This window comes from Osmia lignaria, chromosome 10, assembly GCF_051020975.1.
Source record: "Osmia lignaria lignaria isolate PbOS001 chromosome 10, iyOsmLign1, whole genome shotgun sequence".
Classification (NCBI taxonomy): Eukaryota; Metazoa; Arthropoda; class Insecta; order Hymenoptera; family Megachilidae; genus Osmia; species Osmia lignaria.
The window spans coordinates 4,688,999-4,704,940 of NC_135041.1; the positions used below are offsets into that span (position 1 = coordinate 4,688,999).

Genomic DNA, 15,942 nt, shown 5'->3' on the forward strand with positions numbered 1-15,942 from the left:
AAAGAAAAAAAAAGGCATTGAAGATTCTATGTATTTTTGTATCTTTACTCTTACATTTTGCTGGTCACGAACGGAATTTAAATTAAGGGTGGCCGAAGTTCAGGAACTTTTTTCATAGATAATTAATGGAAAATATTTATTTTTTCGCGGGATATGTGTGTAATTTTTATTAATTTCATATTCCTGGTTTTAAAAAGTAAGTATGTTATAGAATAGTGGAGTTATTCGCTGTTTGAGGGAACGATACACCCCCCTTAAGGGGTAACACGAGGATGAGTTTCCATGTTGGTACGTCGCATGTAACATGTGATGGATTTCTGTTTCCGTTTTGATTACTTGACCGTTCGCCAGTGACAGTTAATTATGGATGAAAAATCGTAACCGAACGGCATACGACCCTTCAGGCAGCGTTGCTTCGTTACGAAGCTTCCATTTTGGCCACCCCCGATGGTCATCGTTGATAATCTTCGCGTGAAATCTGGGATTATGTTTCACAGGCGCGCTCTTCGGCTTGCACTCACTCCCCCTGTTGCTTCGAATATTTTGACGAATTGCGATGCACGAATTTCAGAGGGTTAAATATCTTTTATTTTGATAAAGTTGCTGTGAGTTATGGGTTCTTTTAACATCTACCTTGATACAAACTAGAGTTACAATTTTCATTAGCATATTTTGAAATCCATTTGAAATCCATTTGAAATATTTTTATATTTATTATACGAAAGGTTTATGTAGCATTATGGATTCTCATTGAATATTAAATTTAGAAATTGAATTAAAATTCACAATGTCACCAACTCACCAAATTTTCAAATTCCCCATTATATGTGCATTAAATTAAAAATAAATCAATCAAATGAAATGTTATGTGAACGAAAGGTACGTAGAGTAGTGACGAATTAATTTTTCAAAATAATGCGGCAATTTGCATGCTGTCTTGAGCTTTCGTTGCTAATTCAGGGCTGTAATGAAAACGGCTCCTCCGCGGGTGTAGCACGACCGGTGCGAAACCAAATACGCGGGCATGATATTCTACACCCGTCCTCATAACGACCATCCCTCATTTGAATCACTATGCGAACGTCACATCAAAGATACCCGACCGGTCCACCCCAACACATGGGGGTAATACCCACTGACCATAAGTCACTTATGTAAATCCGCGAGATGGAAACACGCGTCGTTTCTCCGCGTTTCGCGACGTCTACGACGGAACAAATTGAATTTAACATTCGTTTCTATTTGAATCGCGATCATCGTTGCTGATCCGGTCATCCGAGTTTTACCACTTCGATATCTCAATTTTTCTTCTTACATTTTTCTATTTTTCCTTTCAAATATCATGGATGTATCTTTCGACGTATCGTTGTAAGATTGATAAACGAACAGCCACGTTACGTTTCCGATATTTCAGAAATGCTATCTAAATCGTTTACCCTGCAGCTAGTTCAGTCTCTCTGTTTTCACGACATCCTTTCCCACAGTCATTTGCCACGATTTATTTTGGAGCCATTGTTTCGAGTTTTAATGGGTCAATGAAAGAAACGTGCGCATTGAGGCAACTCACGAAACAGTTTAATGAGATAACTCCCTCTTTTCGCCATTGAATTCGGCACTGTATGGTCCGATGAAAAGAACAGAGCTAAGGAAACGCAGAGGGACTGTGGAAGAAAATTGTACTGCGATACGAGAGTCCTTGAAAAGAGTACCAATTTATTTCAAAAAGGTACTTTAGTTAATTTTATAATCAATCGGGATAGAATTTCTGGAACTGTAATGATCTTAACGACCACCATCATTAATATACGCTAATGATGGCAATTGAAAATTCAAGTTTGTAAATGTAACAAATGCTTACAATGTTCTTGTATCGAACGATCATAGGTTCGAAGATAACATCGAACGTGACCGTCTTAGAAGATTTTATATACGAGATTAGACTCGTCTTTGCATCGTAAGCAGTAGTTGAGTCGATGTAAAAACGATGAAGTTACACAACGTCTGTAAGTGATTAATATTCATCTATCATTCGAGAGAAATAGGTACGCTCGTTGACAAGCAATCTCAGTTATCTGAAATTGATTATTCGACACGTTTGTAGAGAGAATTTTGTCGAACAGCCGTTTCTTGCTGATCGATACAGGTGATAGGAAAGCATTGTGGAGCTTAATCCGCCAACTAGCTCAGTGATTGATTCGTACGTATTCTCGGGTTTTCCTTATTGAGCGTAATCGATCTTCCCCTTCCAGCCCTTTTTGTTGCAAAGGAGAATCAGTTATCGCGTTTACTTCTATTCGGCTGAACAGGCTGTTTTGTTCAACAGTGAGCCAGCAGAAACAGGATTTCCATTAAGTTCGGTACGAAAGGCAAAATTTTTCTAAGATTAATATTATGCTGGAGGTAGGTAAAATGTATGGAGAATATTTTTCAAAAATTTTCAACTACCCCTAATGGAGTACCAGGATACTAAGTAACTTCAGTGTTTTAGTGTAATAATCTTCGGACAATTTTAATTTTATTGTATTTCATATTATTTTCATTTTCTAAATTTTATACATTATTCTTCCAATATATAAAACTCTTTCGTATAAAAATTATACGTTCTACTTTAAGTTAATATCCTTGTACATATTTTGTAATTTTGGATTATGATTGACCGCTGTTCAAGGAATTGTTCTCAGACATATCAAATTTTTCCACTATAAAAGTTACATTATTTTTTAAATATTATAAAACATTTCCTTCATTATTCAATTACAAGTTGTATTAAATAAAATTAGTTTTCTTCGTCTTTTGAAAAATGACTTTTTTGCAGTTGCGTCATTGTTACACTGAAATGGCGATATAACATATTTTGTATTAATATTCCGTTCCATCGTACCTTTTACTTTCGTTCTCTCATTTACATCCAACCATCTCGAAACGTGTAACCACGCTAATAATCAACGGGAAACGCGACGTCTCTCGTTCCGTCTTCTCGTAGAAGAGAGAAAAGCTGGTGTTCATAGTCGAAACAATTCCCCTGTCGATGGGAAAGCTTTTCTGGTGCGTGAGCATGTGGGTGGTTCGAGGTATGGTGTGGGTCCTGCAGCAATATGTCGCATAATTCGACCATTCCTCATACCATATATCCAGCATACGTTTCGAAGGGAACAAACTTCGAACATGTGTACGCCTGCATGCACGCTTTGCCGTTTCATAAATACGCGAAGTGGGCGGGTGGTCGTTTGCTCTCAAAGACAAAGTCGCGAAACGCAAACCGATCCAGGAAATATCGGGATTGTATAGGATTTCGTTGCACGACAGGGGATTGTCAAGATCGAAGAAACGCTCGGAACATATACACCCTGTGTCCCTCTTTGTGTCGTATATAAGGGAAAATATGTGTGGAGCCACGTTCGCTTTTCCTTTCCATAGCGATACTGATTTTTTTCTCTTTGCTTTGTTGGAATATTTTTTTTCTGTATCGTAGGTAATCTGGATAATTTGACAGGTAATCATTTACCATTGTTCCGTGTACTTCTTTGTTGATAGTTGAATATTCCTTTCCTTTTAATTTTCCCACTAGAATCCATATGAATGCATTTGCAACGTATCAGGTTGAAAAATTTATCATTGTTAATGTTAATAAATTTTAGAAGTTTTAGAACTCTTATTTTTATACAGACCAAGATAGGTAGATGGGTTACACGTTGATAGAAATACTTGGCTGTACGGTTGTTGCCCTTTTCCGAGGTATTACCTTTGGTAGACGAGGCGTAAGCTTCTTTCCCGTCCTCGCCGTCAAAACATGTAAAATTATTCCCACCGATGGTACGCAAAAGTAACGCAGCTTCTTTTCTTCGGATCTTGAGCGTGAACGTCGCTTCCGATACACGTGGAGAATTCGTACAGGTGCAAACAATGGTTGCGTGGGAGACAACATTATCATGCAGCTGAATACAAAGGGCTCCTTTTCCAAAGGCGAGGTGAAATTGCCGTGGAAAAAAGCGTGTCGAGTGCTTCTGAACTACGGGCATACAAGGTGGAGAAAGGAACCGTGGAAAGACGGTAATTCTTCAAGAAAGTTTCCGTCTTTCCAGGTCGAGCGGTGGTAATTTGGAAGGGACGAAACTGTTGACCCCGTGTTTCGGTGTAAAGATGAATGAACATTTTCGCGTTCTCGCATTTTCCTTAAACCCTGCAGATTATTTTGAAAATATCAGTAATCATTTTTGGATGCGAGGGTTCGAATATTTTCATAAGTGACTGTACATTGGTACAGGTAGAGATGAGCCAGGAGTCACTGGTCGTTTAAGTGTTCAAGCTTCGACACGTTAGGTTCAGAATGTGCCATTAGCACGAGTCGAAAACTAAGTTCTCACCAAACACGAGCGATATCTTCCTTATTCGCAACGTTTGCCAGGAGAAATATTCACGCTACGATTCTCAACGGGGTAACGACCAGCAGGAAAGGTAGCTTGTGTCAAACACGCGTCGCACGAGAAATTGCTATTCGCGGCAATTAACTTCGTCCACCTACTGGAACGACAACCTATCCAATCTCGCGCCCGGTGACATTTTCTGATTCGAAGCCGGCATTTCGCGTTATTGACGTGTAACGAAATGTTCGTTTTGAACAATTGGAACATTCAGCTAGCGAATCAATGTTTAATTCATTGTTTATCCATTTCATTCACTGATTACTTAACAATCGTAAAAAATTACTTTCTCCAACTTCAATTCTTATTATGTCGCATATGAACGATTCACAAAAATATTATAATATTTAGAGAGCATTTAACCCTCCGCCGGCATACTGGGTCGCTGAGACCCATACGAAATTTTCATTTTTCAGAACTTTTCATTCATATATTAAATTAGAAGCTTTCATAAATATCGTATATTTTTTTCAGATTTTTTAAAAGCTTAGAATAATATAAAATAGGGCCCGAGAATGAAAGACCCGGTTAGTGAAAAAGATTATTGCCAATGGAGGGTTAATGTCAATCGATTTATTCTATTGCCATTAATCCAGAAATCCCTGGATTATTTTGCTAATATTATATAAAGGGTGGGTTAGATTGCAGTTTCCCGGGTAATTGATCTCGACTATTCTATCGGGTAAATCAAGGTCGGAGAAGACGATAGGAAGTGTCCCGAGGTCGATATTACGTGGCGTTACAAAGTTATGGCCATTTTAAAAAATCACTTTTCTAGCTGAGGAAAACTAAGCTAAGCTAATTCAAAGGTTAGCTATTCTAGCTGATAAGTTGGATTGGGTTAGGTTAGGTTAGGTTATTTTTTGGATTCGCAATTATCGGAAAATTTTTGAAAAATTGTAATTTTTTAAAATGGCCCTAACTTTGTAACGCCACGTGATATCGACCTCGGGACACTTCCTATCGCCTTCTCTGACCTTGATTTATGCGATAAAATAGTCGAGATCAATTACCCGGGAAACTGCAATCCAACCAAAGGGTGTATTAGGGGCGATTTCAGTGCAAAATTAGGTGAGAAATGTAAAATAAAATAAAATTTGAAAATTTTTCAAAATATTTCTAAGAGAAGGGAAAATGTGGAGGAAGAACTAAACCATTGTCCTTATTTTCTATCTACGAAAATAGAAGCAAATGGTGAGAATTTCTTCCCTTCACTGTTAACCTTATCTAAAGAAGCCAACGTTATGTCTGGATATACATTCTCATTTTCACCCTGCGTTTACTTCCACCCCTTAGACCGCACCGTCTTCCCGCGCTATTTCAAACGCAACCTCGCACAGTGCACCGCAGAGGTCGGCACATTCGGAAGCGCGAAGTTGAGCAATCGATTGCGATATATCGCAACAAGCCCAGCGCCGAGGGGTGACGCGCATGCGTGTTCCCGGCCTCGCCGCGATTGGCCGGCGATGATGTCATGCAGTCTCCCCTAAGTCTCTGATATCATCTGCGGGCTTTTCTGCAGTCCACACCGATCACTCGAGCGGCGTAGCCGCGTCTTCGGAGATTTTACACCTGTGCTCTCGGGATCGTCCACACTGCGTGTGTACGTCCGTAGACCGGCACCACTCGTGTACCAGCCTGTTCCTGCCTTCCGGTCCCGTCCTTCCCGCGAAAGGTGAGTCCATTTGTTAAGATCAGCCGTGATTATCGTACACGAACTAACCACCCTCGCGTACGTTCGCTACGTCTGCCTTGCTCTCGCGCAACTGTAAACATGCCTTTACGTCTTCCTGGACCTCGCTCACTGATACCGTCCTCGCGTAACGACGTCGTTAATTTCGATGTTTTTTTCCCCATTGAGGTTAGGAGCACTGCTTTGACGATCGAGGCTGAACTGGCGGGCAAGCGTGGTAGAAACGATGAGACACATTCGCGTAGTAGTTATGCAATATGTTGATTGTAAACGGGGAACGGTACACGCAGGGTTATCATCGGTGGAAGAGGAATCGACAGGGTTGCGTGATTTTATGTACTTGTTACTCTTTCGTCCATTGGCGGATGCTGGTGGAACACGTGGGTTGTAAGCTGTCGTGTGACGCTTGTTCCTCTTGTAACCCCGGTTTCTTTCATGTAGCTTCCTCTTTAATGGGCTATTGTGTTCGTCACGTTATTCGATACGGCGACTGTATTGGAATTAATTTCGATACAGATTATATTAGTGTTGGACGGTTTTAGGTATTTTCAGGTACTCAGTCGAGAGATGGTTTTTTCTTCGAACTCGTGTGGTAGGTCAGTTTTTTATCGATCATTGCTAAAATTCATGTTTCGGGGAATTTTCTACCTTCTGCGAGCTGTTGTTTACAGAGGATAACATGGGTGGTTTGTTTATTTAAGAGTGAAGTTTTAGTAACGATGGGGTGTGGAGCATAAAATCGATTTTGATTAATGAAAATGGAAATGCAAAGTAATTAAATTGAATCAGTGATTGTATTTTTAGAAATGAAACGTCTTCAAATAAAATATCTTGTATGTTTCAAATTCTAAAATTTTACCTTTTCGTTATTCAAGGGAAACGTGTAATCCCTGACCATAAGTAATTTAACGATAACAATAAACGTGACGTCGTCAGACGAGCTTTTCGACGGAAAAACTTGTTCCCTCCGATTCGAGTGTCGTCGTTTCTATTTACCGCGCTTTCCTCTCATTAACGCGGCCTAAAATCTCACGAGGACACTCGTATTTCTCGTTAATGGCGCACCAGTTCTACCGTTCTCCCTTAAGCTCTCTTATCGGTCGCGAAAAATCGAAACGTGCGTGAATTCCTACGTATTACGTCGTTTCTACGGTACTTTGTGTCGAATCATTGAGAATCAATATAATGGTGGCTCGAGGATTGTAAACATGTAGGTCGTCGATCCAGATTCAATGGTTTCGTTTGTTGTCTGTTGTATCGGTAATCTTAAGGTGATACTTTGTAGTATATTCGAATTTACTTCAGTAGAAAGATTTTATGAATATTTTAAATATGCACTGCGAAAATTTATGCATTTATGATGCACCAAAACGTGCAGAAAATGTGTAAATCATACGGCATGTGTGATGAAATGAAAGAAATTTTTAGAATGTGTAAAGTATGTAAAATATGCGCATCGCAGTGATACCTTAACACCCTAATGATACCTTATATTTTCAGTTTCTCCAAAAATTTTGCGTTTGTATAAACATCTGCAGTCTACTGATAAAGAATTTAGAATGACATTTACAGATAAAAATTAATTAAAGAAATAATGAGATTTCATTAATTATGGTTTTAACCATGTTAAATTAAACCCGACAGCTTTGCAATGTTTCAATTATTTCGTTGTAAAATTTCACTGTTTTCACTTGTTAAAATTCCAACAAATAAATTCCTTTTATTTCAACCCACTGTGCCATTGTTGCGAATAAGCTTTATCGTTTCATTTATGATCTCCATCTCCGCTTGTTGGCTTCAAATAACCCGTGCATCTCATGAAATTACGTCTTTTACGCATTTTTAATTTTCTTCAATTCAGCGATCCGAAGAGTCTGTTAAACGTAAGAAAGTTCAGAGAAAGTTCTTACTTTCTCATGAAATTTTTTTCTCTCGGTCTAATTTAATAAATAGACGTTTCTCGATTATTTTTCGCGATAATTATACGAAGATTCAATTAACGAGTCAGCGAATTCGTCTCGGTTTTATTTCTTAAACGATTCGTTGAATTGCATTCCAACCGTTTCGTTTCTTCCAAGGATTAAGAAACTGCATTGCGTAATAAGATTGAATTGCAGACCATTGCATTTTACGAGATTGGGAGCGTTTCTTACCGTATACGTTGTTTTCAAGAGCTTTCATATTTTCACTAGAGTTCACTGGTGTAAACAAACTTCACTCAGAAATGTTACACTTCAGAATTGTTCGTGAAACTATACTCTTACCTCCATTGACGTATCGTTATTTTTTACATCGCGACGTTAAAACTTTGTTATTTTCTGAAGCAACAATAAACTGTTCTTTATTAAATGTTTAACTGCTGCTTTTGTTGCGCAGATATATATTCGCATTCTTTGCAGTAATATTTTTAAGTGCGGTTATTTCTTTTTATGAGAGTGGAAGATTCTTCAGAATGTTCTTCTTTTCTTAAGCAAGTGAAAGGATAAAAATTTGTGCTTTTATTTTTCTTAATAATACATCAATTTTAATACAAGCAAGTCTTTATTATATTCTTTTGAACAAAAGTGCCAAAATCACGACTTAATAAGGATTGTTTCTATTTGCATAAAAAAGTACTTTATTTCTGTACGGATTCAGGATTGTTTAATCTTTGCATTTCCAATAATTAACGAGTCGTGCGGAAATATTTGTCTGGAATAATGAACACTTTTCTTCGACGTTTGAATCAGTGGCGCAGAACCGGGGAAATGAATGTACACGATATTCCCACGGGGACCTTCGATGAAAATTATTCCAATAGAAATGTATCGCTCGAGAAAGATTCGTTCGAGTTTAAATTCGAAACTTTTAACGATAAGAAACAGGTGTTTTCTGCTATCGCTGTTAAATTTTTCTTCGCTATTTCAGATTTCAGTAAAAAAGATCTGAAACTAGCATATAATTAAATATGTGCAATGAAACGAAAATTGTGCAACGATAAGAGAATTAAATTACTGAAACTCGGATGCGGTCGAAAATTCACAACGAAACAGGAATTCCAGTAGCTGTAAAAGGATTAAACGAAATTCGCGTTTGCTTAAAAATATCAGAACGGAAGGAATATTGTAGTATTTGTAGGATGATTAAATTACGGAAAGCCGATTTTTTTGCTAAAAAAATCCACAACGAAACGGAAACTCTACCATTTACAGAATGATAAAATTACTAAAACCTGCAGTTCACCAAAAAATTTACAATGGGATAGAAGTTTTGGTAATTGTAGAATAATTAATCCACAAAACTCACATTTACCCAACAATTTACAGAGTCACTTGTAGAACTCGTTAAATGTTTAAATTGCTGAAACTCACTTAAATGAATATTTTAGAATTCGATAAATAATTAATCAAGCGTTACCGTGAAACGTAACTAATTCACGTTGTAAACACCGATAATCGACGAGGTAAATGAAACAAAGTAACTGTTGGAACGCGAAGCTTTGCCGTTACAAGCTTGAATAATATATGCTCGGTTCGTGAACGTTTTGTTTCGATGACAGGATAGCGTAGTTCGCTATGGGAATAGCGTTGGTTCTCTGGCCGTCGCTTAGAACAGGCCATGTTTATGGTATTGCGCGGTTTTGGGGTGGAAAGTGGTGCAAGAAAAATGCAGGAAAAATATATACGATACGACGCAAGAATATACTCGGCGAGAGGATCAAGCGAGGTTCCAATGGCTCCCTCGTGTTTTCGAACAGCATCGGTTCGAACTGTTTTGCCAACGGCAACTTACGAGACACGAAATGTCGTGGATACTATAAAAAGCACATGCTTTTTCAAGCGTTTTTTTTTATATTCAACACCGTCGATTGATGATAGTTGAATTATTGCGAGGGTTGTCTTTGGGCATAACTTTATTACCCAAGAGTGTCACTTACTATTTTATATTCTTTGATAGCTTTAGATAAATACATTTTGCAAAAATTCTTATTTTAAAAAATTTTTTGGCGATTTAAATAAATAAAAACCACTTGAACTGATATCAGGAGACTATAAGGGTGATGCAGCACTCCTTAACTGCACCACCTAAGAGTAATAATTGCAGTACGATTATTTTTTCTTCAATTTATTGAACATATCTTAAAGTTGCTCGTATGGTTGTTTATTTGTGGAGGGATATTTTTCATTTCGAAGGTTGAAGGTATTAGAACACGGGGTGGATATATGAGAAAAGTTGTGTACAAAATATCAGAAGGATATTTTCAACAAGAGGCCTCACCCTCGTTTGTAGTGGGCCCTTTGCATTTCAAGAATACCAGTTTCGGCGTTCTCCACCCTCTCCCACAACCTTTACACGCTTTCCCTTTGGACGCCACCCACACCTCGTTCCTCGAACCCCCGGCCTTTTTCTCTTTAATTTCGTTTCCCGTCAAACTTTTCAGCGGTCGAGCTTTTCAAACTTGCTGATAGGAGAACGTAAATACATTGTTCAAAGACAGTAGTACCAGAGAACCTATCGATGGGGTATTAAAATGTTGCAGATTTCATAATAATAGTATTCACAGTTTCTTTTGTAAAAGAAAATAGCTGTTTTTTTTTTTAATCACTCCGATTTTTGAGTATTATATTCAGTTATGGTGATTGTGCTGGTTTTAGTTTGAATTGAGTTTGACACGCTCTCTGCTCTCGTTTCGTGTGATCAAGTTACGTCCTCCTGGCTTCGTTCAACCCCGTTTGCGGTGTAATTATTTCCTGAAACCTGCGTCACCTCGAGCCGCGGAGATAGCTGCGACTCCGGCCGAATTACGCACCCGCCGCGCCGTGGGAACCTGTCGATTTAACAAACGTTGGATATATTGATAAGCGCGATTCGGGGAGCCCCTGGTTATTAAACGAACGCGTACGGGTGTCGATTTTGCCACCCGATTTTGTCGAAGACCGACGACCAGATCGAATTGCCGTCTAGTCGGGCCAATGAACGCAGATATGAATGAATTAAAGCGATCGATCATTCAGTCGTTGATTAATTTTGTTGGATATCGTGTTATTGGAAGTTGCTTAGAGGATTAGAGATTTAGGCAGGAATAGACTCATCAATATGTGCATAAAATTATGTGTAGTTAATTATTACATCGCTATCTTGATGGTGAAATTAATCGAATATTGCAATTTGAAATTGGATATTCATAAATGCTTAATTTAATTGAAGATTTATTAAATATAACTTTTCCTCGTTGAGTCATTCGACAAAGTGTTAAGATGAAGATTCGATTAGGAACAAAGAAAAAAAATGATATGTCAGGCAATCAAGAACGCAAACAGCAAGGCGCCACGAGCAGATTTCTCGTCGTCGATCGGTTATCAACATCGTCACCCTTGTTTTCCCCTTGGATTCTACTACCTCGTCCCGCACTGCGGACTGTTCCAATGGAAGGTTCGAAGATTCGTCAAATTTTGGTACGAGCGTCGAAGTTCGACTTGGAAGGATTTCAAACTCCTTTCGATAGATTGTTGCGCCTCTTCTCGTTGCTAGTGATACAGCTCGGGTCGAATAAAGACAGGAAACATCTTAGTCGATGGAATAGTGGTTATCGATGAATTGCTGAGACGTATGTTTTGATAAGATCAAGTTGCATTATCGCTGTTACGATTCCAACGATGAATGCTCGTGATCTGAAAATTTTATGAAATTCCTGACATAAATAAAATTAAATGAAATTGAATTAAAAAATGGTACTAACAAATAGCGATTGATACTTTGTGTACTAATGATTAATAATGCGAGAATAATTTCATATTAATTTAACAAACAAACCAGTAGAAAGATCTTGTAATTTTTCTAAAAGTAATTTGATAATGAACAACGTATCCAGTGCAATCGGAAATAGCGATTTGCCTAATAGACTGAGCGTCCAATTTGTACGAACGGGATTCGATCGATGGTGGTCAGGGCTCGAAATTGACGCGTTTTGTTTATGACTCGGCATCAATGAAATTTTGTCCTATCAAACTTAACGCGAAGCCGTATATAATTTATAAACATGTTCTCGTGGCTTTGATCTCGTGTGGCTTTATGCGTGATGTTTCCATCGCGAGAATCTGTTCGAAATGTTACGTCCATTATTTGCAAATGATGATGAGACGATAATTTATATTCATGCGGGGATTAAAGATTCATAAGGGGGATTGATTATGCATTATCAACGTTGTCATTCATATGTAAATGCGAAAAAATTGCGTGAACCAACGATCGGTCAGCGCCGAGCAAGCTTTCGCAGTAGATAGTGTCAATGTTTGGTCAGCCATCAACTCTACGTGCATGTAACGTTTAGTTACAGCGTTATTAAGTCAAATGTTTTGATTCCGGATTTTCGAAAATTGTGTAGTTAATCATTTTAAAAGTCGAAAGTGATCAGTCGGTGTTGAACAAGCTTTATCAGTGGATATTGTCAATGTTTGGTCAGACATTAACGCTACGCACATGTAGCGTTTAGTTACAGCATTATTAAATCAAATATTTTTATTTCGAATTTTCGAAAATTGTGTGGTTAATCAGTTTAAAACTCCAAATTAATTGACCAGTGTTGGACAAGCTTTCACAGTAGATACTGTCAGTGATTGGTCAGACATCAGCACTATGCTCTTGAAGCGTGTATTTACAGCGTTATTAAGTCAAATATTTTCATTTAAAATTTTCAAAAATTGTATAGTTAATAACTTTAAAACTTCAAATTGATCAGTCGGTGTTGGATAAGCTTTTACAGTAGATACTGTCACTGTTTGGTCAGACATGAGCGGTATGCGCTACTAGCGTTAATTGCAGCGTTATCAAACCAGGTATTTTGGCTAAAAATTTTGGAAAATTATCGATGATAAACTATGTTGTAATTATGTATTTACTTCGATACATGGACACTAACCGATTATTGATTTTCACGTACATACATTAGGGTGAGTCATAGGCGGTTGCTGGATGCAGTTGCAGCAAATAGCTATGAGGGTGTTAGATCGAAATCTTATGAGGGTGCGACTGATCCAGATTGATGTCCCAACAGAACATCGTTAACGTACCGTGTAATACGGTCCTTTTTCATTTAGGAACGGTTCGAATCGATCCTTCAACGATACTATACATCCATTCGAATTCCATTCCTTCATTTTCTATTCTCTTTCCAACACATCTTCATCTCACAATACTTCCACCTTTCCATCCATTTTTAAACACCTCTTTACTCGATAAACGTTCCGCAAAATGGAGCGTCAATTAAAAGATACGAGGCCGGCAGCATATTTTTTCATGCAAATCGCGATAATAGCGCTTCCACAAATTTTCTTCGTCCCTCGCTTTCGTCGATCGACTTTCTCGGCCGGAATAAAAGTATGAATATTCACGTTAGGAGGGGAACGGTACACCTCCCTTTCCTGGTAATCAAGTTTTCGGCCGTTTCTTTCGTCCGTTCTCGTTCTCGTAATTAGCAGCGAGCGTGTTTCACAGCGTCTGCTAGCGGATTTACGTGTACATAAACCTGTAACTGACGCGTCTGCCACACCGTCGTCGACGTCGTTTTTCCCGAATGAAACACAAACGCGTACGCGAGCTTGTCCAGCTGGCTGGGTTCGCTTCGTGAAATTGTAATTTCGTCGCTTCCCTTTGTCCTCTCGTTTCCGTCTACGTTTCCACTCGTCTTCCAGCGTTCTGTTTTCCTCTTCGTTTCGTTGTCTGTTAATATCCTTCGGTTTTTCCACGTCGTTCCTCGCGTGCGCTCGCTCGTAGACGAGAGAACACGAGTTGCCGGACGGAAAACGCATCGCAAACACTTCTACCATCGTCTGGTTGTGTCGGTGGCGCGCGGCCGCGTATCCGCACGCTCGGCCATGAAATTGATGGCCTCGTTGGAATTTATCTGAGCGATCTAACGTTTCAGAAAGTTCCACTGTCAGGAAAAGCTTGCTACACCACTCGGACTTTTTTTTTTTGTTACCGCGCGCTTCGTGTAATCGCTCCTGTTTGCGTACCGCGGAAACTTTTAATTAAAGTAATTTTATACCTATGAGCTGGTAGACGAGTTCTACCAGGGAGTTTCGTAATGCTTTCCTCTTTGTGAATCATCGTTTTCTCAGTATTTCAAAGCCGCGGCGTGGACATTGTGTACTGTTGCTGGAACGGTGGATAGTAGGTTTTCAATTAAGGAGATGAGCGTGTGGAAGTAATTGAAATCACTTGCAGGCTATAAATAGCTCGCAAATATTATCCCGAATGCAACATGACCCCTTGAAATTTAATTTAGATATTATTTCTGCTTGAATTAATTTCAATGAAATGAAAGAACTTTCATACAAACTTTGTTACACAAATTATTGAGAAGTTTCTTACAAAAAATATTTAATTCAAGTACACTTCGGTATTTTAAAACCAAACATTCTTTATACCCAAAAAATCTTCATTACATTAAGGTGAAGCAGAATACTTTCAAGTTATAATCGCCTTACCACTCGAGGGTTAAATAAACTCCTTATCTCTGTAGCCAATAACAACCTCCAAACTACTTAGCTAAATTAAACGTTTAAAAATTAAGGAAAGATAAAACGATTCAATGGATCCGAGATAAAGGAAAGCAAATACTTGTCTCGCGTTTCTGTTTGCACGTCTTGAGACTCGAGGAAAATTTTTTTTCTTCGTTCGTTCGCATCGAGATATCGGCTTTATGAAACTCGGTACGTCCAGCGGAGGAGTGGCAGAGGTAATCTGTGATAGCTGGAGGTCTCGTCAAGGGGATAAACGCGAGGACGACGCCGTGGGCGGTGGAGACACCGCGCACGGTCGCATAAAGGGCGGCGACGAGGGTGGCGAAAAGCTCCGGGTAAAGGAAGGCGAACGCGGCACCCAGAGCGAGTTGCACTTATAAATCGCTTAATCGCTGCTTTTCACGGATCAGAAACTTTAGAAAAACTTGCCTCGTGCCCGTCTCTCGCCGTGCTCGCAGAAACACCGCTCTCCTCGAGAATGCTTGATGCAAACGAAAAACGATCCAACGCTTTCGGTGACGTTTCACCGATTCACGCAGCCTTGGCGATTTCTCTTAACGCTCGAGAAAACGTGACAGCGTTTACGCCGTCTTCTAATTTCAGCCGCGAATCGCAAAGAACGACCTCGAACTCGGCCGCTTTTGAAAGGAACAGGAAATTGGATTTTTCGAATCGTGTAAGACTTTCGAGGAAATGGTCGTTCAAAATATAGAGGAAGGTTGTCGAATTTGGATTTCCTAAGCATTGAAATTATATTTAAAAAGAATAAAAAAATTCCATTTTCAGATTTTATATACGATAGAATTCTACATTTCAATAGTCATAGTGAAACATATTTTTCAACTAAAGATACGATATCAAGTATCAATGAACGCCATTAGTCTCGTTTCTTCTTTCACGTGGAACGCGTTCACGAGACATCCGATAGAAGGCTATAGATATCGAAGTGGAGGAAAGTAATCGTAGAAACGACTGTTCTCTGCATTGCCTCGAGCAACGAGCCTCCATCCGCCGGATTTCCATCGATTCCACACGGTTCTATCGCCACCCTTTCTTGCAACTTCTCCCTGGCCGTGTTGCATAACGCCGCGGTGGATGGCTTTGGTTTCATGGAGAGTGTAATGATCATACGATGACGGCTGTCGATATGTTACCTCCTGCCATCCGACGTTCGCCAGCCGGTTGTTTGATTACGTGCCACATTCGCGTTGGCAAGTAGACGATCGCAGCAAAAAGATAGCGCTTCGAAGGGATGTAGTATCATGGATGGAGGAATGACTTTTCATTATCTCCAGTGAAAATGAAGGGGACGCGTGAGCGTGAC

General features: G+C 39.2%; 1 protein-coding gene across 1 annotated transcript in view; it reads left to right on the forward strand.

Annotated features, from left to right (window-relative positions):
- hwt (SH2 domain-containing adapter heavyweight) overlaps nucleotides 1-15,942 on the forward strand; it is a 165,151-nt gene that overhangs the window by 62,877 nt on the left and 86,332 nt on the right. The gene's annotated exons all lie outside the window — the stretch shown is intronic.